The sequence below is a fragment of the Xenia sp. Carnegie-2017 genome, unplaced genomic scaffold, assembly GCF_021976095.1.
Source record: "Xenia sp. Carnegie-2017 unplaced genomic scaffold, XeniaSp_v1 HiC_scaffold_3, whole genome shotgun sequence".
NCBI lineage: Eukaryota > Metazoa > Cnidaria > Anthozoa > Malacalcyonacea > Xeniidae > Xenia > Xenia sp. Carnegie-2017.
Window position 1 is genome coordinate 10,219,081 of NW_025813493.1, and position 26,366 is coordinate 10,245,446.

The 26,366-nt window shown below is 33.4% G+C and overlaps 1 long non-coding RNA gene across 1 annotated transcript; it reads left to right on the top strand.

The window, feature by feature from the left end:
- On the top strand, positions 1-26,366 carry LOC124454405. Its single transcript, XR_006951441.1, has 4 exons — positions 1-12; positions 11,492-11,496; positions 22,051-22,056; positions 26,280-26,366. It is a non-coding gene; the product is annotated as an uncharacterized LOC124454405 (long non-coding RNA).

Sequence of the window (26,366 nt, forward strand, 5' to 3'; positions counted from 1 at the left end):
AAGCAGTTGGTAGTGCATTTTGTTCTCTGAGTATCCACATTTGGTGTTTTCTTCATACATGAATGATGAAATGCATATGGATATGTCATAACAAGGCAATAAAACCAAATGAATTAAATACCTATAGTGTACTTTTATGCTAGAAGCTTAACAGCTTTCTAGAAATTATAAAGTTATTGGATTATATTACCTCTATATCATCAATCTCATGAAAAGAAATAAGAAGCAAAATATTTGTAGAAAAGCTTTGAAAAGTGAAAACATTTATTTAAAAAGCAGCAATGATGCATATGATAAATCCCATTCTGTACTCTAATAGGTAAATAAGCTCAAACTGTTTCTTAAAGAAATATAAGAAATATATAAGAAATATACAGTACAGTAAATTTAAAGGTTTCATCACTGAATCTTTAATGCTTCAGTATAGTGCATTAGATATTAGTAACATTTAAACAACACTCAACTAAAATATTTTGATAAAGATATGCCATGATTTAAACATTATGTTATATAAAACCCAATGGCTTATTCAGTTTAATGCTTCACATCTGCATCAAGTCATCATCAATCTCAGTACAAATGTTTACATAGACACAAACTTTATGGCCTTTCCATTTTATATGTTGTGAATTGACATTTAATTAAGCATCAAAACACACAACCTTCTTGCCATCTTTTTTTGGTTCATGAACTTCAACTTCAAAGCATTCAAGGCATCATTAGTGAATCCATTGTCTCCATCCATAGAATTTGACCATGATCAAATTAAATAACTCTGGATAAGGCAGACAATAAATCAATTATCTTTACAGCATTATCATTTTTAAGACTCTGCCTGATCAATAACATCTTCCAGTCATCTTTACTTCTTGGTCTTCCCTGCATGTTGTCAGCAAATACAACATAACAAGCTCTGCTCCAAATCATGGGTACTGTTGGGGCTGATCATTTCTTCTTGATACTTTCACAGAGCAAAATGTGTGCAGGGTCTTTTTGCTTTAGGGAAACTATTTTGCAAATAGATAGGTAAATTTACGATTTCATGCATTAACAAATGACAGAAAAGTATGCAGAAATTTATAGACAAAAACAGGAAAACATCAGTATATTTGGCGTTCAAGTCAGTCTTAAAAAATACGATCTTTAATATGTATTTTATGGATTTTCAAGTGCATGTATAATTGCTTTTCAATCGTTGACGGACTAACAAAACAAACAACTACCTCACCTGTGGGAAGCGATATGTACCTTTTTGTGGAAACTACGACATCCAACAATTGAACGATTGAAGTGTTGGCATTATAAAAGAAATGCCAAAAAAGAATCGTCACAGAATATGGAACTAACGATATCCATATTCTGTGATATCGTGTTTGTTTTTGAAAAATTCTTTATAATTTACTATAGACACCAGGGGGAGGTCGAGAATATTATTTTTCTGCAAAGCGATCATTTCAGCGGAAATACGTCCGTTGGCCGCCATTTTTTTGGCGACCTCGCCCCAGTAAAGATAGCCGCTCCAGTTATTATAGAACTCAATGGTAACATACGAGTAACATACAAGTACATACGAGTAACATACGAGTACATACGAGTGACATACGACTATTTTCTGGTCAACAAATGAGAAACAACACAATTTCGTCAATACATTGATATTTGCGTTTGTTTTTCCTCGTATTTGTGTGGACTTTGGGGCAACCATTTGATGGATTTAAATGCTGAAAAGGTATTTTACTTTCATACTACATTCATTTGTATGTTTTAGTTGAATTTGTTATTGATACTTCGTCGATGCGATTTGCCAGTATTTGAGCGCTTTTTGACACATGTAAATGTTTTACGTAAATGTTGACATTCAAGAAATAGCGTAAGATTTATTGTTTATAGCTATAGTTTTAATTCAGTTTAAATATAGTAATATTTTTTAGAAAACAAAGTTGATGTTCATCGTTGATTTTATTTTAAAAAGTGTAGGAAGTAAAAATTGCAAAACAGATCGGAGTGAGTATTTACAATGGCAAAACAGTTAGCTATACTTAGCAATTCGTGCATTTTGGATCCTTATCTATAAAGTAAATGGTTTTAACCCGGGAGTATCGTTAGATGTTTGTAAATGTAGATCGTCCAGGTTGGTATAGTCCTGAGAAGGACTGTTTTTGTTGTTGTTGACTGACGTTTCGACAACCTTTGCGGTAGTCATCTTCAGAGTCAAAATGAATAACAATCGCTTTCATAAATATGTATTTCCTAGGTGAAAGTTTGTCAAAAAGCGCTCAAATACTGGCAAATCGCATCGACGAAATATCAATTACAAATTCACCTAAAACATACAAATGAATGTAGTATGAAAGTAAAATACCTTTTCAGCATTTGAATCCATCAAATGGTTGCCCCAAAGTCCACACAAATACAAGGAAAAATAAACGCAAATATCAATGTATTGAAGAAATTGTGTTGTTTCTCATTTGTTGACCAGAAAATAGTCGTATGTCACTCGTATGTACTCGTATGTTACTCGTATGTACTCGTATGTACTCGTATGTACTCGTATGTACTCGTGTGGTGTTTTAGTCGCGATCAGCTGGCAGGGCACACATCGCTCACTCGTACATCTCATCTTATCACCCGACAACAGCTGACTTCAAAAAACATCACATACTTAAAAACATTCGCAACAATCCAAACATTATCATTCTCAAACCGGACAAAGGCAACGGCGTTGTGATCCTGGATCGTCATATGTATCGTAACTCCTGTCTTAAAATTACTAACAATACAGCAAAGTCCATGTCACACTATCACGGGAAGCAAAACTGCAATGACTGTTAAGAAAGCTTCTAAAGAAAGGCTCGATTAACAACAAAGTCTATAATGACATCTTCCCAGAGGTTCTCAACTCTCACGCTTCTATGGCTTACCGAAACTATACAAGAAACGAGCACCAGATCAACGACCGATAGTTTCATCAATGAACGCACACAATTATAATTTAGCTAAGTATTTTAGTTCTCTACTAACACCACTCGTACCAGATGACCACTCCACTAAAGATTCTTTCACTTTCCTCGACGACTTCTCATCTTTCAGCCCATCCACCTCTTGTCACAAACTCTTCATCTCCTATTACGTTGAAGGCCTATTTACAAACATACCACTGACTGAAACCATCAACCTAGCAATTGACGCAATATCACAACCCCAGTATCACAATAAACAAGACGGACTTCACGCATCTGCTTTTGATAGTGACAGCAAAGACGCATTTTTTAGTCAAATGGAAAATTTTATAACCAGACGGATGGTGTTGCGATGGGTTCTCCTTTAGCCGCCCATACTTGATATTATTTTCATGGGCTTACATGAACGAAACTGGCTAAACAATTACAACGACACTAAACCACTATTTTACCGCAGTTACGTTGACGATATATTTCGTGTTTTTACTATTGAGACTGAGGCCATGAAATTTTATAATTACATCAACACACAGCACGCAAAAACATTAGATTCTCATTCGAAATTGAACAACAAGATCAAATGCCATTTCTTGACATTTTACTAGCAAAACCTTATGACAGCTGTACAACATCTATATATCACAAACCAACATACACAGGACTTCTGATGAAGTTTCCTTAATTTCGTAGGAGCACAATGGTTTTAAAACTTTTAAAATAGACGACAAATTTCTTTATAGAAAACATGTTTCGGCATACTTTATGCTATCTTTAGTGCGAAGTGAATAATTATAGTAGGAAAAGGTTTCCTTAGCTGATTTCCGAAAATGGGAAAAGTTAACAGCTAAAGAACGTAAAGCTCATTTAGATGTAAATTTCCTCAATAATTGGCAATCCTTTGATGTCTTTCCAAAATTTATTTGTTTCCCACTACCGATCACTATAACATATTATCATCTAAACTTCCTATATCTATTCACTTCGCACTGAAGTTGGCATAAAGTAAGCCGAAACATGTTTGGTATAAAGAAATTTGTCGTCTATTTTAAATGACTTCTGATGAACTATTTTAGTTTCGCACCGCTTTCATACAAAACCGGACTTATACGCAGAGTAATCAACAGAGCATACAAACTGGGCAATACTAACAATGGCTTTTAAAGAGACATATGAAACATCACATCCACTCTTTTACGAAACTCTTTCCCACTACACTTTACTAACCGAACCGTAAAACGATTCTCGACAACAAACAAGGCGATAACCTCAAACTGGACACCGAAACTCCTGACACGACCGTGACGACAAACACATATGAAAATTCCAAAATAACAACTCTATACTTCAAACTGCCATACATCGGAAATTACTCACGACACACACAGCGCAGACTTGCAAACATTATGAAAGGCTTCTGTACAGGTATAGACATTCGACTATTTTTCACATCATTTAAAATCAAAAACTTCTTCTCATTCAAAGACCCGATCCTGATTCAATTTAACCATTGTGGTATATGAATTCAATTGCGCGGGATGTAATTCCCGATACATTGGCGAAACTTCGCGCCACTTATCCACCAGATACAGGCAGCATACCACAACTGACAAAAACTCTCTTATCTACCTACACCTTCTTAAATCTCACTCATGTAAAACCAACTATTCACCTTTTTGCTTCAAAATCATCGACACTGCAGACACCTCATTCTCCCTGAAAATCAAAGAAGCACTGCACATTAATGAAACTAACCCTGACCACAATGTTCAAGTTTTTAAATTGAACACAATATTTACTTTTTAGCACGCTCCCCATTAATTCATCTCATTACCTTATTATTGTTATAATATATGTATCATATTACTTCTATATAATCTTTGTATTACTTATGTACTTGATGTTCTGAAGATGACATCATGAGACACCGAAACGTGTCTATTCTAAACAAAGCCTGGTTTCCACTAGCCACGTATCGTAACGTATGTTAGCAATTCGTAACATGGCTCATGCGTGCTTCTGAATTTTATGGTGAATAGGCACAAACCCGCATGCGCCATGTTACATTTTGCTACGATACGTTACGATACATGGCTAGTGGAAAACAGGCTTAAGTCAAGATCATTTCAGATAACTTAAAATCGTTCACTAACCTGTCTATTTACCAATAAAATTATTCATCTGATCGTTTTTGGACTCTCTAATCCATGAAAACAGTCAATCCATTCACCGCTTATCAATCAGTCAGTTAATATCTTTCCAGATCAGTTAAAATACATTGTTCTGGTAAGCAATAAGATATTAGAATTTTCAACCATAAAACTGAATTGTGAAAACTGATCCGAGTGATAATATATTCAAGAAGTTAATAATCACAAATTTCATTTTATCGATGAGTTTGAAATCACTTTGAACATGTAATTTTTGAGCTGTAAACGACAGTTGCGTGACTGATTTAAAGTACCCTATATCCACCCATTGTTAACTAATCCTGTGCTTTGCTGAATGAAGTATTATGTCTTTACTCATCCCTGTTTTAAATATCACCTCCTCGGTTGTGCTTTGGTGATATCATTTTTTCTTGCTGTCATTACAAACATTAGCAAAACCAGCCCTCAATGTAATTCTAGATGAAATAATAATTCATTCCTTTACAAAATCTGTATTGTTTTTACAATGTGTGACCTCATAAATTCTTATACCTATAACACTGACGAGAAATATTAGTCGATTTTTATTTTTAATTCTACCTGATAAGAAGTCTACAAATTGCAACGAGCTGTTTAATTGTAATTTTCAACAGTTCTTTTTATAGAATTATCAAGATTTTTATTTTCATTCACCATGGGTAATACACACTTCAACTAAATTTGAAGAAACTTAAGATTCATTACAGCATTTAAATCTGTGGTTTCTTGGTGAATATTTATACTGTATAATGTAAGTACATCTTTTTAGAAAGGAACTACGCTGCTTGGAAACTCGTTGCCCAACTGGAAAAATAAAAAATAAAAAACATGTCGGCCTCAGAAACACTAATACGTTCATTTTTTCTTATAGTTTATCTAGCGGGCACAATTTGTTCATGTTATTTCAATTTCAGAGAAATATCATTATTCATTTTTTAAAAAATTTTGTTTTTACAGCCAGAGAACACTGAAAATTTTTCATAGCAGAATTTAGGGGCTGTTTACATTATCCTGGCTAACTGGGATTCGGTGAGGCGTTAAATGATTTTGAAGCATTAAATGGGGGCAAATTACATCGTAAAAATTACAATTGTTTGTTAGGCGCTACAAGTCATTCGTGTTTTAATTCTCAAATTACGCTAAATTAGATGTTATAATTTTAAAGGTTTTGCGGAGTTATTAAGTAAGAATATTCTGCAATTGCTCGAGAAGATTTATCTGATGATGAGTATTGAATCACTTCAATCTGCCAAAATCATTTAACGCTTTTGTGAATCCCGGCTACCCGGGCTCGTGTAATCAAGCCTCTTAAACCCACAGACTGCCTACTCTATAGCTATTTCATGCAAATAATTATACAACTTTTTGTTTCAAAGAAATGGAGTTCCTGGAAAGAAAAACAGCAAAAGAAAAATGAAACTAACACAGTATACTTTCATATTTTTTGATTTGGACTGAGCATTTTTGTCATGCTTTCACAAGCGACAACATAATAAATTTATTATTGTACTTTACCTTGAACACAATTTTTACAGTATACGCATCAATTAAAAAAGCAAACTATTTACAAGTCATTATTATATCACTGCACATGCATAATTCAGTATACACAGCTTTTAACAGCGGCGTCACCCGAAATTTGTAAGGGGGCACAAGCTAAAGCACAATTTTTCTGGGGAGATGCACACGCCATAATTTGCCTTACGCTAGCTGCAAACAAATTATTTTTGGTAAAATTTTTCTATATCAATTGAATTTCTTAAATAGTTTTTCTGCATTTTCAAAAAAGAAAACTTCTTTCGCACCCAGCAGAATAGACTGATAGCGTAAGTGCTGTACAAACCAGTTGTATAGATCAAAGAATGCTTACCTTTAAGATAATAGGAATTGTGCTAATTCTATGAGAGATGTAAGAATGATGCATCGAGCTCCTTTCCTGGCAAGGAGTTTTTTGCTTGGTGAAGCTCACATTTGAAGATCTTCATCAACACATCTATAATAAGCTGACATTTCCTGCAACGCCTCGTCTTGTTAAAATAAATTATTTTCGGGGGCGAACTTACCTCATGATGCCATCTGTTGAAGTGGAAGTTATTCGATGTAGTTTACCAAACATAGTATCGATAACAGCAGCAAAGAAATGCACTCGATGCTCATCTGAGTCTGACACGGTATTTCGACTGCCCATGGTAGTTGTGATCACACTGTCTGCGATCACAGTGTCTACCCGCACAACATTGCTCGATGTTGGCGCATTGACTCGTATTCATCAAATTACAAAATCACGTCACCGCGTCGTCACTTAAATTAGAAATCTGTAACCTTTGCTCATGTCACTCAATAGAAATATTTGATGGTTATTCTCAGTCATCAAGAAGTCTCGGAAAGTATTGTTCAGGAAACATCGATTTGACTTCATCTGTGCGTATTAGTTTTATAAAGTTTACCTCAGATAAGTCAAAGAGGGGGGATGCGTTTGGAATTTTCTTCACCAGAGAGAAAAAAGTTTAGAGTTTAACTACTTCTGCCGCACAAGAATAAAAAAACAGAGCTAGTGTGTAATTCAATTAATTCAATTATTATAGTCGTTTGCTAGCAAGAGTTTATTCGTATAACAAAATAAAGCAATTGCATAAGTCAAAGAACAGAGCAAAGAATATTCATTTGTACTGCAATTAGCCAGCTTTCTAATTGCTGAATTTGAGGCATTACAGCTTGCTTTTTTAGAACAAACATGGCTCGGTAAAATAACAAAGCAAAAAAAAAAGGAAAGCAGTACAGCTACAAGTAATTTAATACATTCTCTTGATATTTAGAAGCTCAAATAGTCATTTTGTATTTTATCGTGGAATTTTATTAACAGATGTAAGTACAAGCGCGCAAAGCATTACCGTACACTGATTCTTTAAATGAGGACCTCTTTCGTTGCTTTGTTGTTATTGATAGACGCCACAAGATTTTTTGTAACAATGTGAGTTTGTGTTATAAACCTATTTTCAGGAGAATGTAACTCTTAATGCATCATACAGGATGATTAATTTTGTAATAATATACATGAAAAAATTTCTCAATTCTGATTGGTTAAGAGCAGTGCAATTTATTTTAAATACAATTGCAAAAATGTGAAAAACCGGTTGATTTGAACTAAAGTGTATTTTGCATTTTCTTCTTTGGTATGATTCATCGCGCAGCGTTTTTACATTGGTGAAAAATTTTGAGGTAGAGCAGTAGCTAAATAACATTTTATGAGAAAATTCTTTTTTTTGTTGGACTTCTGTTTTGAAATTTTTGGCTTATACAGACAACGGCGTCGGCGTCGGCGCATTTGGCCATTGAGAAGATAATCTTTGATTGCTGCCTGCTTACAGAGAATGTCACTTGTAGTTACCACTTGCAATTACATTGTAATGACATGAGCAACAAAATTTTTATGATTTAGTATTTCCTAAGATAGAATAATTTGTAATTGAAAAAAATCTTGAAAATATAACATTAAAATCTTCTCTTTTTGCAACTTGTTATACCAAAAAGTAATTTAAGCACCAACTGATGCATTCAAGAAGTCTGAAATGTTTGAAAAAGTTTGCTTTTATTATATAGTAATCTTAATACTAGTATAATATTAATGTCCCCAATCATCTAATGTACCAAACAATCACTCATAGGTTTAATTCGTTATTTTTTCAATCAATATACTCGTAACGCTATAATGAAGATATACAAATTCTAAATTATGAACTTATGCATTTAATTGTTTTTTAACTTTAATTGCATACCACTTGTAAAAAAAAGTGCGCCTGTGAGTATTTGCTAAACATTATTTTATAATTTAAAATGATATATTTACCAATGTAAATAGATTCCTTGCATCAACAGAGTCAGCATTTACGAAATAATAATAAGCTAAGGGTTTCTTGTTCCAACAGATGCATTTCCCATCCTTAACATGCGACATTTCTTCAGAGAGTTTAATTTTCTCTTTTTTAGAGAAATATGTTATAATTCGATGAAATATTTTATCTTTTGGGCAATTTTTATCTTTCTGTTTCAAGGGTTTTAAGCTTTCTCTCTCTTTAGATCGTTACACATATACATGGAAATATATTCCTGCATATAATGGTATGAAATGGAGAGTACATCTAAAGCATAACGTTTATAAAGTTTGCCTTCTGAACAAAAATTTAAAAAAATGAAATAGTTAGGAAGTTTGTTTTATCATTTTTCAATGTCTCTAACCATGAAGGGAAGCAATCACGATTTTGTTTGCCTCTCTTGTCATCATATTCACGACGACATAAAATGAGTGAAAAAGATCAAAATTTAATGTTGAAAAATTTCATGAAAAACAAACAAAAATTTAAAAATCAAATATTCTCTACCTCATTTTCCAAATCACCATACCTTAATATTCAAGTTTTATAATATAAAACGCAGAATTGTATAATCAATATTTACAATCACTAGATCAATCTTTGAAAAATACATAACAATGCGTGACCCGGAAAAGAAATATAAATAAAGCAATACGCTATGACGACAACTTTATTGTGTGTACTTTCCGCTAAAACACAGCTCAAAAAACAATTTTTTCTTTTTGTGGAATGTTTGATGAAATCAAATAAATTTGAATATTTTGCAATAAGTTGCTGAGACGATTTGAAGATGTTGTTGCATCTTTTATAGCAACTGGATTAAAATTTTGAATGGTCTAAATATCAAGACAAGTTTTTTTCATGTTTCAGGCCTTTCTAAGACCAAGATTGAATGCCGATCATCAGAATTAATTATCCAAACGTATGAATATTTGCATATTACGTCAATGCGAAAGACGAAAGGAAATACTTTCTGTTACAAGCTGATAATTATCTTGTTAACTATTTTGCTTCCGTAAAGGCAACAATCTTTTTGATTGTGCCAAACCTTTTGGCATTTGACAAAGATGCCATGTTGGCAAAACTTAAAACTCTAAGTCTGCACAACGACGCATCTACCAGGTAATATAAGTCTATGAATATTTATACATAGCTAGGACGGAATAATTCCTGCAATTATTTAAAGTACGCGTAATCGAGTAACACTTATATAAATTACGGTGGACTACAACATACTCTGCATATTCTGTTGTAGTCAGAGCAGAAGCAAACAACGGCTTATTTGTGGAAGGAAAGGCCAAAACTAATGTGCAATGTGCGTCAGCAAAGTTGCCCTTTAATACCGCAACACTACTGGTCCCTCTTATGCTCCAGAATAAAACATCAGCTATTAATGGAAGGAGTAAAAGATAAAAGATTTGCCAAACAAATTAGAAAAATTTTCAATGACTTCTTAAACAGAAAAGAATTTTTTCAAGCATCAGTTTGCTCTTCGTAAAGAGAAATAATGCTAAAAACGCTTTAAACGTTCTGATTTGGTTCCTCCCATATTTCATCTCCGTAGGTCGCCATGTTTTCAATCTCTGTAGACCACCCAAAATTACAAAAAAAAGTTTTATTGCGTTTCAGAAAAGTAGCTAATGAAAATCAGTTATAGGAAATTAAAATAGTTGACGTACGTCACTGAACGAGTAGTGTAAAGTCATCACAGACGTATATTACATGGTAATTACGTCTGTGCGCATGCTCTTAAACTTCTTTATTTTCAAAAAATTACATTAACTAATTTCTCCAATTTCAAAGATCGATTCTCTTAAAATCTTGAAGCTGCAATATTTTACAATAAATAAAATGGATTGGAGATAATAAAGGTTTAAGTATGAATGGAATTGGAAATGCTTACTTTTCGGCATTTATTCTCAGAATTTGAGAACATTTAATTGTTATCACATTTCCAAAGAAAATTAAAATTTCTAAAAAAAATTTGGCGGAGAGGGGCTAAGCAGATCTACAACATCACTGAGACTCTCGCCACTGCTGCTAAAGTTTACGTTGTAATTTTTTTGCTAAAAAATATTTTCGTTTATCATTCACCATCAAGTGATCAAAGAATTTTAAATAAATATGACAGGAATAATATAATTTTTCTTTGCAATATTAGGATGATTTAAAAAGTGGCACTTGGCACTTGTCAGTTGAGTTCACACTTGCAATCAAAAATTTCAAAAAGTTGTTAAATGAAGTTAGAAGAAGGTGTATGCATGTTAAGTTTGTTTGAATTTCATCCTTATTAAAAAAAGTTCAGTAACACTCACACTCATTGAGTGCAACACAGGCCTTGAAAAGTTACTAGATGACTTTGTAGCCATGCTCAGTGATTGTGATTGGGAACAAGCTTTTATACAAACGTTGTTCTTGAAGTTACATCCAAATTCTTAACTGATTTATGAAGGTTTTTTATTTGTAACAGAAGTCAACGTATATCGGTTTTATCCTCGTGGCAGAGAAGGCAGATGCATTAATACTGTTTGTTCCACAGATATAAGTATTTAATTTTTTTAAAATATATGTTGTAATAGCAGTTATATTTTGCAATGGAAAGAGTACAGCCACCCCTATTCACCATCCATGTCGTAGACTGCAAAGAAGCATTGATTGGAGGGACTGGTCTTGGGTGTTTTCGTCTGACTTGCTCTCTTTATTGCCTAGGTGGTGGGACACACTATCATACAATATCAGACTTGTGTAGGTTAGGATTGTCAACAGTATCAAAAATAACGACCGTTCTTTTTATCGACATTATTTTACCGGTTTCGCAATAAGCTTGGTTGCTGAAACATGAATTTCGCTGGGCTTGTCGCTGCTGATCTTTTAGAGGCTACCCACATGTACGCACTGGGTGTCTGTTTTTACTATTTCATCACTGGTGCAACGTGCAACATTTGATCGGCGTTTGCTGAGTGTAAGTAGATATCATGCAGCTTTGTCACACTTTTTTCACGGAGCTCTTACCCATGCCAGTTAGTTTCCAGTCCCCTGAAGTTGATCGTTGAGCGCGCATGTCAACCGGAAATAGGACTTAATAAACATGACATGGCATTGGATGGCGTGAAAATCAGAAATACGACAGCTGGAAGTTGCATGCTATTGACAAAGTAACATTAGATCAGTTTCCTTTTCTCAATCGAAGGTAAAAACGGTAGAAAACGAGGTAATCGCATTTTATAGCTTATACTTTATCGAAAGGTTTACATTTTATCTCTTGAAACAAATGGAATTGAATGTAGACATTGATCAGGCATTAAAAATGAACAAATCGGCTTTGGAGTCAGAAAAGAATGAAATAACTGTACGTCAAAGTTTGCGGGAAAAAAAACTATTAGACTGTTACGCCGATGAAATTACTGCAATGATACATGCCGCGGTAAACAAGAATTGCTATGGTTGTGCGATCCAACACCCTCCCATCGCGAGCATGATTGTTTGATGATGGAACCCGATGAACGTGAGATGTTGTATTTCGATGATTCCCTGGAAAAAGCGTGTCTGAGGAGACTGTTATAAAAGATTTTATGAAAAGCATTGAAGATGTCGACCCACCCGTTAACGGACTTGAGATACTAAAATATACTTGTAAAGATTGGCTTAAAATATTTGTTTCAGATAAAATGAACAAACTTAAAAACGAGTCATTCAACATTTGTAAATTTTTATTTATATTGTTATATCAAATCTTCGTTGTCAATGTTCTACCTCAAACATGATGCCCTCTGTACACAGTTTTCTGAATAAATGAAATAAGAACCACTATATAAAATTGCTGCTTCCGTATGAAAGTTTATACCTCAAACATATATATACAAAGTGTATATACAATGTGCCCTCCCGGCTATCACCATATTTAAAGGGTGACTCCTGCACTTGGAACACAGGACGTACGGTTACACATAGTATGGATTGTATTGTAGAGTCACTACAGTGCTCAAACCTATAAAGGTGAGCTTTGCATATCGCGAACACGGTGAACGTCTCCATATGAGACTCCCTACACAATCCAAGAATGCTCAAACTACGCATGCGCAGTGAGAGTAATATACAAAGTGTATATACAATGTGCCCTCCCGGCTATCACCATATTTAAATGGTGACTCCTGCACTTGGGACACAGGACGTACGGTTACACATTGTATGGATTGGATTGTAGAGTCACCACAGTTCTCAATCCTATATATCTAATCTTTATATAATAGCACACAGTAAGGTATAAATGCACCAATGAATTACAAACTTACATCAAAAATTGAAGTACAGCGGCATCGACACCTGCGTCCGATACACTACATGAATGAAGAGTAAAAATCAATGACATGAAACGCAACCTGAGATTAAAATATCTTTAAAGGCATACAAACCCGCAAATTTTGCACTTGAATTTTCCCCGTGACTCCAATAACGGGGAGAGATGTGCTGTGTGGGCCACATTTTGCTGTCGTATAAAAGTCACGACAGCGATTACATTTTTCTGAAAATGAGGAGATAGATTCTGTTGAAGATAAAAAACATTCGCTAATTGAAATAAAACAGAAAGAACTCGCACTTACTAATTTAATGGTATTCTGTCTGCTGCGATGCCATTCTGACTTTGCGATTTGCGTGTCTTGATTTTTTGCAGAGTTTTTATCGTCATAACACATACAAAACACTTTTAGTATTTCAAGTGGTTAAAGTACACAGCGCATGCGCTTGAGATGTGACCTTCGCTGCCATCTCGCAAGTGTAAATTAAAAATTACCATTGAATAGTATGACCTTGAATAATGAGGCGTGGGTAAGATTTGTGCAGTATCCTAATGAGGGGAATGATGCAGTAATTGATAAGGACCCACGAAAGATGCCTGACAATGTGAATAAAGGAGCGGCATGAACATAAGTCAATATTAAAGGGAAATGAAAAGAGCCTTTAACATACCGACATGATACAGTAAATGATAAGGAGCCCAGGAAAGATGCCTGACAATGTGAATAAAGTATCGGTTTGAACATGAGTCAATATTGAAGGGAAATTAAAAAGAAAAATCATGTTGTGAAGATAAGATCCTGCGGTGTGGGATGGTATTATACAGAGGAAAGTGATGCAGTTAATTAATGATGAGGCCCTCTGGAAAGATATCAATAAATGTACCAAAAAGGGGTTACTGATTTGAACAAGCGCGAGTCTTACATTTGAATGTGATTCTATTCAATTCTTTACTCACAGTATGAATGAGACCTATTCTTCTTTAAAGAAAATCATGCGTTGGTAAATGATTATTCATGTGAAGGCCAAAACTTTAAAAAAGGTGGAAAATGTTCCTGTTGCACACACAACTTGAACAGTGCTTCATAAACGTGTTAAATCTGTGTTAGGAGAGCAAATAATCTGAACATCATGGTTTCGATTGAGAAATATCCATGTTTCTGTGGTGCAGGCCTCGAGAGAGTCGTATCTAAAAAGGACGAACGTGCATATGTTAAATGTAAAGGCGAAGGATGCACATTGTTGTGCCACGAAGAAAGGTACCATATTATAATGGATGCCTACGAAACGAAAGTCACGAAAGAATTCAAACCTAACAAGTTCCTCCTGTGCGAATGCGGTTATCCAGGTAGTCTCATGGTCTCCCAATCGAGCAATAATCCTGAAAGACCATATTTTCGATGTCAATCTATCGCCGACGGTGAAAAATGTAGCTTCTTCCATTGGGGGGACGTGACTATGAATAGCAAGATAATTAAGACAAAAAGAAAGGTTGAACTGAATGACCGTAAGAGGAAAGAGCCTAAAGAAAAGGAACCTAAAACGGTCGCCGTTAAGAAACAGAAAAAAAGGACCAACCCATTCCAGGACGATGAATAAACACGAAATGTTAAGCAACAATAATAATAATAACAATGCATGCACGAGCGGTTGATCACTGTATCTAACTATAAAAAATTTACGCAATAAATTTTTGTAATGTATCGCTGTGAGTGTTTCTTCATTACACACACAATACCTTCCTGAACACCCAAGATGCAATCTGTTTGTAATTATTCAATTACTCTGTAGGAGTTCAATGAACATATACTATAAAATGAAGCATGATCTCACAAATTGCCATTACTGCATGAAAAACATCGCCAGATGATCATGGAGGGAAAAGAGTATCTAGAGCGTTTACGTGTTCGAGCCATCAGAAAAAATGTAAAGGCAAAACGTTTGCTGAAAAAAGTTCAGAAAGAAATCTCTAAAGATAAAACGAATATTTCAAAAGTGTTAAAATGGGTAAAAAAATCAACGAAGTTGTTGCAGCAAGGTGTTGACCTTGTGGAAGAAAGGGACAACATAAAAAATCAAACTAAAAATGATGAAAAATCTGTTAACTTTGTGCTTGAAAAAGTTTCGGAACGATATGTTCGTAAATTTGGTGCCAAGTCGTGTATATTCCGTGCTAAGTTAGACGATCTATCCGTTCGCGATAAGCAAATAAAAGTCAAAGACATAATGACTGAGCTCGATGGCTTCTTTGACGACGCCATTCGTCAGGTGAGAGTGAAAAAAGCGCTGTGTGACACAAAGCATCTTTTTAATTTTTATGTTAATGTTCCTAGGTAAAAGAACAGTGTGATTTTAGAACACCATTGGAAGATCATCTTCGTGTAATGATTAGATCGAATGCTTTGACAACACCAATCAGCACTAAGCTTCTTCCTGCCGCTGAAATTAACTCTAACAAAATTTTGGGGGAAATTACAAAAACTTTGCAGAGTAATGAGAATATTCCTTTGGACAACTCGTTTATCATCGACCTTATTGGTGTAAAAGCACCTGTTGGGAGTGGTAAGGCGTTCAAAGTCTTAGATTACTCTAAAGACAGTACTTTAAAAAAATTGATTGTAACTATCAAGAATAATGATAACCTATGCTGTGCTCGGGCTTTAGTTGTAGCCATAGGGATGGCTGACCACCATCCTAAATTAAAACAAATGAAGATGGGTAGACCTATACAGAAAAAATTAGCCTTAATGTTGCATAAACGTGCCAATATTTTGCCTGGTAAATGCGGATTGAGGGAAATTTCAAAGTTTCAAGGTGTTCTTTCAGACTATCAAATTATTGTAATAGACTTTGATGCACGAAACACTTCAATTTATGAAGGGCCTAGAAGAGTAGAAAAGCTAATGCTATACAAAGACGGAGATCCTTTCAATGTTATCAATCAGGCAAAGCTCCTAGCTTTTTTTGGTAAAAGATTTTACTGTGAACAGTGTTCAAGCTTTGTAAACAGCTATATTGATCACCCATGTTTTGATGTCTGCAATACATGCCTACACAAAGGATGTGCATTAATTGAATCGGAGCAGCATGAATGCCCTGACTGTTATAAGACCTGCCGATCAAATGCATGTTACAAAATACATAAAAAACAACGTAGACTAAAAGGACTCGATCTTCCCTCAAAATGTGACAGCACGTATAAATGCCGTACATGCAGAGTCATTGTCAACAGAAATAGACAAGACGAACACAAGTACGGGGAATTTAAGTGTCATATTTGCAAACAGCTGGTTGTTTGTGGGCATTTATGTTTTATTCAACCCGAACCAGCAAAAAAGCCAAATGTTAAACTCATTTTCTACGATTTTGAAACGGATTTTACTAGCGGTGAGCACGTTGTGAATTTTGCAGTTTTACAGTATGCTTCAGGTGACGAACGTGTTGTCAAAGGATAAAATGCATTAAATGATTTTTATGAGTTTCTGTTTTCAAGAGAGCATATAGGCTATACAGCAATTGCCCATAATGCCAAAGGATTTGACGCTGTTATCATTTAAAAATGGCTCATACAATATCGACCGACATCCGATATGCATGTCATTCATTCAGGTCAGAAAGTAATGCAACTATTTTTAAAAGATTATCAGATGACGCTAATCGACTCGTTAAACTTCCTAAGTATGCCTCTTTCCAATTTGCCTCGAACGTTTGGATTAGATCTGTCGATGTATTCGAAAGGCGATTTCCCTTTTAAATTTAACACACGAGAAAATCAGAAATACGTTGGACCTATTCTGGCTCTTGAATATTATAGCCCGACACAAAGTCAAAATGTAAAAGAGATGAGCTAATTGCATGGCATCAGAATTTAATTGATGAGGGATACGTTTTTGACTTTCAAAAAGAAATGTACAAATACTGTTCTCAAGATGTAATTATTTTGCGTTTGTGTTGCATGGAATTCAGAAAGTTGTTTTTGGCCGAAACACGTGTAGACCCATTTTGTTATTGTACAATTGCGTCTTCGGTCATGGCAGTGTTTCGTTCAAACTATTTAAAAGAAAAAACCATTGGCATTATACCTAAGAATATGTATCGTGATAGCAATAAACCGTATTCAAACAGTGCCATTGAGTGGCTGGAGTTTGTTTCCTTTCAAACAAAAAGCAATATCAAACATGGTCTTCATAATGGGGAGAAAGTTATTTATGATCCGTTGTTAAATAAACATTATTATGTCGATGGATTTTGTGAAAACACAAACACCGTGTATGAGTTCTACGGAAAAGTTTATCACGGCTGCCCTTTATGCCTGGATTTGAAGAGTGAAAATCCGTACCGTACAGGTACAACGCTAAGAGAAGCATATAACCGAACCATTGAGCGTGAAAAAAGATTAACGGAGTTAGGATATAAAGTAAACCACCATATGGGAGCATGATTTCAAGCAACTCAGACAAACTCCTCAAATGCAGCATTTTTTAAACACACATAAATTTATAACAGACTTTACCCTTCCGATAGCTTTTTTGGTGGAAGAGTTGAGGGTTTTAAACTGTTTCGTAAGGCCGAAGAAAATGAGAAAATCTTTTATAACGATTTTACAAGTCTTTATCCATTCGTTATGAAAAATCGCCGTTATCCTATAGGTCACCCTACAATTATTCGCAAATAATTGGGTCCATAATTGGGTCCATAATTTTTAACAGTTTTACTAGTGTATCCTGCTTGCAAATGACCCTCAAGATTGAGATCGTTTCGTCCGAAATTTATACCCAAGCAAAACATTTTCTGACGATTATGATTTTTATCACTTTTTGCACTTCTATTTTCACGTTTGCTGCTACCGATTCCCATTTTCACAATGACATGGTCATAAAACAACTGAAGTCAAAATGCAATAACATTGAAATTTATATTTTATTTTTTTTGTCAAAGCAATTACATAGTTGATCTGTATTTCAGTTTACAACTACAATCAGCATAGTCAAAGAGATGTTGATAAAAAGGAGGACGTTTTGTCTCCGTGTACATTAACATTAGTTTTACCCAAGTAACACTAAACAGTTTGTCAAAATATGTCTTGTGAGAGTTCGTAGGTCCGCAGTTCTTTAGAAACTTAAAGGCTTCACATATTCCATTCCAGACATGTTCGCGATTAATTGTTTCGACTGCTCGAGCTGCAAAATTGAACTAATGATCTTCCTCAGTCATCATGTCTAAAACGTTTTGATACTCTACCCAAGGGTCTGCTTTACTTTCATCCTTTTCAGCTCTTCGTACCTCTTGAATCTTTTTACTTATACAATCGACGAAAATCAAATTGATAAGATCGCTGTGATTAACTTCTTCAAACTCAACAGTGTCTGCATATATCTGATTAAACATGTGTGCCATATTTTTTTGTTTTTTTTTCAAAACGTCCAAAAGCAATGCAATAATAAACAACGCAAATAACATTTTTTAAGACGATAGTTCGATTATATAGTTTGAAGAATGAATACACAATGACATAATCCGGTTTATTAACCAATAAAACAAAAGGCGGATCTAATGTTACTTTGTCAATAGCATGCAACTTCCAGCTTTGTCGTATTTCCGATTTTCACACCATCCAATGCCATGTCATGTTTATTAACCCTTATTTCCAGTTGACATGCGCGTGCTCCGATCAACTTCAGCGGACTGGAAACTAACTGGCACGGGTAAGAGCTCCGTGACAAAAGTGTGACAAAGCTGCATGATATCTACTATGTGTAGCGTGAGTCAGATTGCACTCCTAATAATATTACGTCATTGGAATTAAGCTGTTCAATAATTTAAACATTAAAAGGAATTTTTTTAAGAGGTGTTTATATTTTTTGCAATCAGTATTAAACATTACCAGTCACACAATCTGACTCAAAAGCAACGTAACAAAAGAGACATTTCTTTGCAGATTTTTTTTGCAAAAAGCGTTTTTATATAGAATAAATTTGAGAGAACGCATTTGTAAAATCAAAAGTATAATCGAATGATGTATACATATTGCACAAGTAATGGGCCCAAGCAACTTAAACTTGACATTATGTTAATAAGACACAAACATACGTGACATTATGTTAATAAGACACAAACATATGTTAGGTTTAGAAGAAAAGGGGTAAAACAAATTATAGTGAACTATAAAAACTGAACAAAGTTGCTTATAGACAATACTTCTTTTTTGCCTTATAGTATCTTATCTACGAACAGAAACTAACATCTGCAGTGAACATTTTTCTTTTAGTTTAAAGAGACACTTGAAATAGTTGACCTATTTGAATAACGTCATTATAAGCATATTTTTTCGGGGGGTATTGTTATAAGGAATTAAAATAATTTGGTCTGTTATTTTCAATGTAAATGGTATTTCTTGGAATTGTTGAAGTAATATTTTTGTTGCATATTTTTTCTGACACTTAATTTCTGCAATTATGGCTCATCATCCCAAAGATAATGAAAAATTATCAAAATTTGTGTCGCCGTCCACAGAAAAGTACTTGTCTTGTGTTGATGTCAAAATTCAAAAATCCAATATTACTAGCACTTTAGGACAAGACAATTTCTGCTTCAGTTATATTTTTTCTAAGCTGCTGTTTGAGAAGAATAGAAAATAACTCGTCAGAATTCAAAATATAAATTTCACTGATAGCCAAATTGCGTCTTCAAAGGTAAGTAAAGAAAACATAGAGAAAACCAAAAATTCAGAGCCTATCACATAATTTAAGAACAATAGTTCTTATGGATAAAACTTCCTTGTCAAGACCATACATTTCATTTATCATAGTCATGCTTAAACGTAATCCAACAGATAATTTAACACAATCTTTATCGTATAAAATACTTAAAGCATTATGAAATATTTTTGTATGTTTTTTTAAACATTTTCTGTAGTTTAGAGTAGCGCAGCCATGCATCATATATACATAGCTGCCATCTGGTAATTTGACTAATCTAAAATTCTTTAAAAAACTTTTACCGTTTCGCAAATCTTTTTATCATTTTATATTTATCCTTATGATGAAAACAAAAACGAATTGATTGATCACAACCAATGATAAAATTCTATTAATTGATATTTATGAATGTCTGGAAATGTATTATATCATATTTCCATTGATACGCTATAGAAAATCGTAGCTACATCAAAAATATTTGAAGCAACCATCATTAAGTATTTTTATTCTAAATACAGATAACAAAAAAATGTTTTTTAACTATCATAGAGATTTAAAAATTATAAAATTTTTGCAAAGTGTTTTACGTTTTTAGATGAGAATGATAGTAAACTAAAACTTGAATGCATGTGTGATAAAGAATATTTGTTGGACGTTAAAACTAAGATTTAGGATTGACGGAAATGATAAAGAAAGAGAGGTACATAATTCAAAAAATTTAAATGGGGATAATCATCATCAAACATCAATACACAAGTCATTTTAAAGTGCAAGAAGTGCATGTAGAACAAATGATACATTTTTCGTCTCTTGTTTCTTCTGCTACAATTAATCAATATTGCAAGAATATTTCTGACAGGTGGCAAATGCCTTTTAATTGTCTGAAACAAAATATTTGAAGAAGTATAAATTTTTTAATACTGCAAAGTAGCATTCCTCTATTTAGCTTTATAGACTTTCTTTACTTTATCAGTTCTGTCAAATGCTCATAAATTTCATTTAATTCAGAACTTATATAATTATGAGAGTCGCACTTCTCTATACGACTGACAGGTGTTTTAAACAGGATATCATGTATGGCTTAAAAGCTTTCCTTTCTTTAAGTAGACGGCATGTAGTTACAAAGAGGCAAGGGAGTCTGTTAAACACTGAGCAACAGAGTATTTTGCACTCAATTTTGCTGGCTTAGTTAAGCAATACGTTTTTCCCATTCATCTGGAAAACTGAGTTAACGTGAGCAAATTTGGAATCAAACTATTTTAAATTTTTTCTAAACTGCTCTTGGTGAATTTCATATTTTGCGTCATTTCTTTATAGCGGACATTGAAATGTATTATTTCTTTCTATGCCTTCATTTCCTAAAAACCTTACATCTATTTATTCAAAACAAGTTCTACGCTGAGGAACTCTACTTATATGAGTTGTTGTAAACATGAGTCATTATAATGAATAATTTGTCTAATCTATTGCAACAATATTCAATCATCATTAATTTTCTGAAAGGAAACTTCAAAATACTTTTTGGAGAAGGAAGTTAAAATGTTACATAATTATAGAAATCAATAATTGATTATACATCCCAAAAAAGTTTAAGAACAAACTGATTATACGATTATATTGATGATAAGCCTTTCATAAAAAAAGTAAATATTTTACTACGAAAGCTTTAAAGAAATTAATAATCCTGCACCTTCTAAAAACAGAAAATAAGATGATATCAAGCTCAACAAAAGCGTTTCTTTGGACTCTCATAATCCTGTCTATTAGTGGGCAAATAGTAAATGGTAATGACGACATATCAATCTGCAAGAAAAGCTTAGAGACACTAAAAGACAACGTGAAAGAATGGATGGAAACTTGCGTTGATAAAAATGGCTATGACGATAGCACAACTGCATGCAAGGAAGTAAAACAATACAACAAAGAAATGATGCAAATGCAAACAGAAATATGTTTTTACGAAGGTACAATCTTTAGACTTGACAAATTTTCATAGTTTCTTGTTCATAACACCAAAAGCAATATGCAACAATAATAGGCAGAGGTTACGCAGCCAAACTAATTTCAGTTGTTAGTAATATTTCTACAGTGAAAAATTCTTTCTAAAAAAAAAAATTCTGGACTTTCACCAAATATTATGATTCTACAGTCTATAAAAATTTGCATTTTTTCAATCCACTCTCATCGCTGTTATTTATAGTTTTTTTATTGTTTATTTAGATGTTTATCCAAAGCCATATTTGATTATTATGAGCTTTGATAAAGTATACTCTGTTGATTCTATTACTGGAGATATTGATGTCAGCACTATTAATGGAGCCAGTAAGAATAAATTTGACCATGCATCAAGATATAATGACATAGAAATTGATGTAGTTGAGAATGTGCTGTACTACGTTGATGACAAAAACATCAAACGGGGAAATTTTGACTTAACTAGCAACGAAATTTTTGCGAAAAATGTTATTGTTCATGATATTACAGTTGACTGGATCGGTCGTCGTCTCTTTTACATTGACTCTACGAACATTATCTACCAAATTTTTTTGAAAAAGAAAATTACAAGTGTTATGACGCTTCAACCAGGATTACAATTTTCCAGCATTGCATTTGACTCAAAACATGGGTAAGGCGATATTGAAATTCCTTTTATTAACTTGTTAAACGTAAAATTAAGAAAATATGTTAATCTATTGGAGGGTTTTCTTAAGTAAGCTAAAAGTTTTTATTATTAGAGAGGGCATTTTAATTCCAAAAGTTGAACTTTTGAAGTTTGAAGTCCGTATTATGGTGTATTATTTAAAAGTGCAAGAATAGGAAAAAATATTGATTTTCGAGAGAAAACAAAAACTCGCTTTTCCCAAGGGAGCGAATATTAAGTATTTTTTTGTGTATAAAGAAACAAACGTCATATATTTCGACAGCTGTTCAATAAAATAACGAAATTCGGCAAGCAAAATTTTATTGCGCGACTATGAGGCATTTCAAACCAACTGCAAGGATGAGCTCAGTTCATGTGATTATTCAGCACACATGCAGTAGAAAATAACATGCAGATCCTGAAATTGCAAAAATCGACAACGATATTTATGTTGAGCAACCAAATAGCTTTGACAAAAATGTAACAACGGAGAAAACAATGTTTATAATTGATGAAGTCGTTAAATGAAATAAAACAGAGAGGTAGAAACTGCAATAAAGTATTAAATAATTAAACTTTAGTCAAATACTCACAGAACATTGGTTTGCCACACCCTATAAACAAAAAGCAGTCCAACTTCTCTGTGCAACTTGGTGCTGTACATTTAGTTAGAGTACTTGCTTCGGCTGTCCACCTGAGAGTGATTTTCTTTGTCAGAAAATGCAATTTGCTTTACGCCTCCATGGTTATCATATGCTTAATAAGATATGCCACACACAAAAGATTTCAACAGATTGGGAGGATTGTTTGTTGCTATGCTGTGCCCTTTCATATACTTTAACGATTTTTCAGGCTGTGTAAGAGATGTGCAACAATGTCAATATGAAATGGCAATAAACTTTTAAAAAATTCATGAAGGTGGTGAACGTAAAAAACTTCAACTTTTCATTTTTTATTGAAGATTAGAAAAAAATGCACAAATTCCAACGTAGTTACATCAAAAATATAAAAATGGATTTTAGTTTTCAAAAAATGTGGCAATTTAAAAAAAAATAGTATACCAAGTTTATAGTTTTTCTAGCCTTCTTTTAAATTGCATTGAATGGCGGAGTATATTAAAAAATCAAGAGCTACACATCCAATCAAATAACCGTAATGGAAAATCATTCCACAACCTTTAGTTCATGCAGTGTTTTTTAGTGTATCTTAGGCAAACGTTAGGTCTGTATTTGCTCAACTGATGATGAATTTGAAGATAATAATCATGTTAGAGATTAAAAAGAAATTGGCTGAAAAGCCTTGTGAAACGAGAACTTTCTGAATATGTTATAAATAATTTACGAATTTAAAAAAATTTCCTCTTCTAACGATTCCTATGAACTCTCCATTCATGAGAGCCTTCTAATCAATACATACAAGTTTTCACTCATTGTTCAAGAAAGTTCCATTGCACTTAACCTCTCTTAGCTTCAGTATATTTTACTTCCCAACTTCTTTATCATGTATTCCATTTGACACCGCCTTCTTAAGTCGTAATTTAACACCTTTTGTAAGTACAATATCTTGTCTTAACATCTCATTATAAATTATTACTTGCCTAAATATGTCTTGAGTAATGACGAAACGTCAGTATAAGTTCCATTTTACAACTTTTGGTCTATTTCTATGGCTCTAATTCAAACTTTATGTTGGGCACTAATTTTTATCATATTACAAGAAAAAATTAATTTTAACGAACACAAAAAACAAAAAGAGCGGTAGTATATACGAGAAAGTTTATAAAGAGTTCGGGGCAATGTGCAATGAACGACAAGAAGACAAGCACTTAACTGTTACTTAAATGCGTAATATATTTAAGAAATGTATTGGAGAATGCATATATGCTGCGATTATAATCAAAACTGTCAGTTGCATCAAACATTTTCGATAAAGTAAAGGCCACAGTGTTCAAGAAGTTTTTGCAGCTTGTCTAATCCATAGGTTCTTAAAAACACCAACATGACATGGCGATAGAATCATCATTTTCAAATGATACTAATAGTGCTAGCTCCAGTGTCAATTGTTTTCTGATTTTTCAGAAAAACAATAAAAAACTTGACAATTAAAAAGAGAAGATTAAGATAGTTGTAAAAAATCGTTTGTCCAAACAAACTAAAAAAAAGTATCAACGAAAGACAGTGTTCTGAAGCTATAGCTCTTTGAAAGATATTTGTAGACGATGATCCCTCTAAGGAGCTGCTACTTTTCATGCAAGATGAAACTGAAAAAGTAAGAAAGCCTATAAAATGAAATGACAAAGCTTTCTTAATGTTATACCTACATTAAATGGTGCATATCATTTACCAACACCAAATTTTCATATTCGAATAAAATTTCCACGCAACAGCTAATTTTCAGCATTATTAATTACCAACACAATTCATTCAGCAGCCACTCAAAACTACAGCATTACTCATTCCGACAATCATCTCAAATAATACCAATCATTATAGAAGTTATGTGAATAAAGATAACATATTATTACATTTGTTATGCTCTGAATCACATGCTTTAATTACTTCATATATTTTAGTTCGGTTTTTAAAAGAGAGATTTCAAAGGATAAAGATAATCTTTTTCTGCTAGTTACAATAGCTTAAGGTTGCTTTATTATCAAATTTCATGAATATGTTCCATTAAACCGTTTATATATAAAGGTAATTCTGAATACATTGACCACATCTTTGTCTAAACTAAAATACATTCTATCTTTCTTTTCTGGCATATATTGGCCTGTTTATTTTTTATGTATTTCAGTACGTATGGAGAAAACTAATGTACAAAACAAATATTTTTATTAAGGTATCTATTCTTGGCAGAAAGTACAGAAGTTTTCTTATGGTTATGGAGCATGACTGCGAATAAACATCATATTTTTTCAGTTTCACTTCAGTCAATAGCACATGATCTAACGCTTGACATGGCTAAAGAGAAGATTTATTGGCGAGTTTCAAATGGAAATGTTTTTTCTTGTGATTACTACTCCCATAATGTAATTGATTTTGGAACTTCAGGAGGTCCCATGGCAGTATTTGGGGATTTGATTTATATCATGAGTGGTGTTGGACGAAGCGTCGTTAGTGTCCATAACACAACAGATCAACGTTTGAGACGTAAATTTTTTCATCCTATAAACAATGGTTATCTTGATTTGGCTGTAGTTATACACAGTATCACTCCTCACTCAAACGGTAGCTAAAATTTACTTATTTGACATAATGATCTAAGACTTTCAAAAACTCCCACGCTAATCTACATAAAATAGAAAGACGTCAAAAAGTTCAAAGTTACATTGCCTTAGTAAGCGTTTGTTATTCCTTCCAAAATTATAGAAAGTTTGATAAACATTAAGTACACAGTGCAAAGTGTCTAATTTGGACGTTTTTGCCGTTTGTCTATTCTTACCAAACTTCTTGGGTGTTAAATTTACGTCTTTATTGTTTCTTACATCATTTCAACGACCACTCGTCTTGTAATCAGTCTTAATTAAGAAAAAAATTCATGAAAATAGGTTGAAAGACAAAAACGTCCAATTTGAGCATGTTGTGCAGTGAGCTTAATATTTATCAAATTTTCTAAATATTTAGTACATTGCAAAACAGAGTTCAAACTTTTACATCTTTGGATTAAACTACATTTGAACCTTTTCATTTTCTTTGTGCATGCAGTTCAAA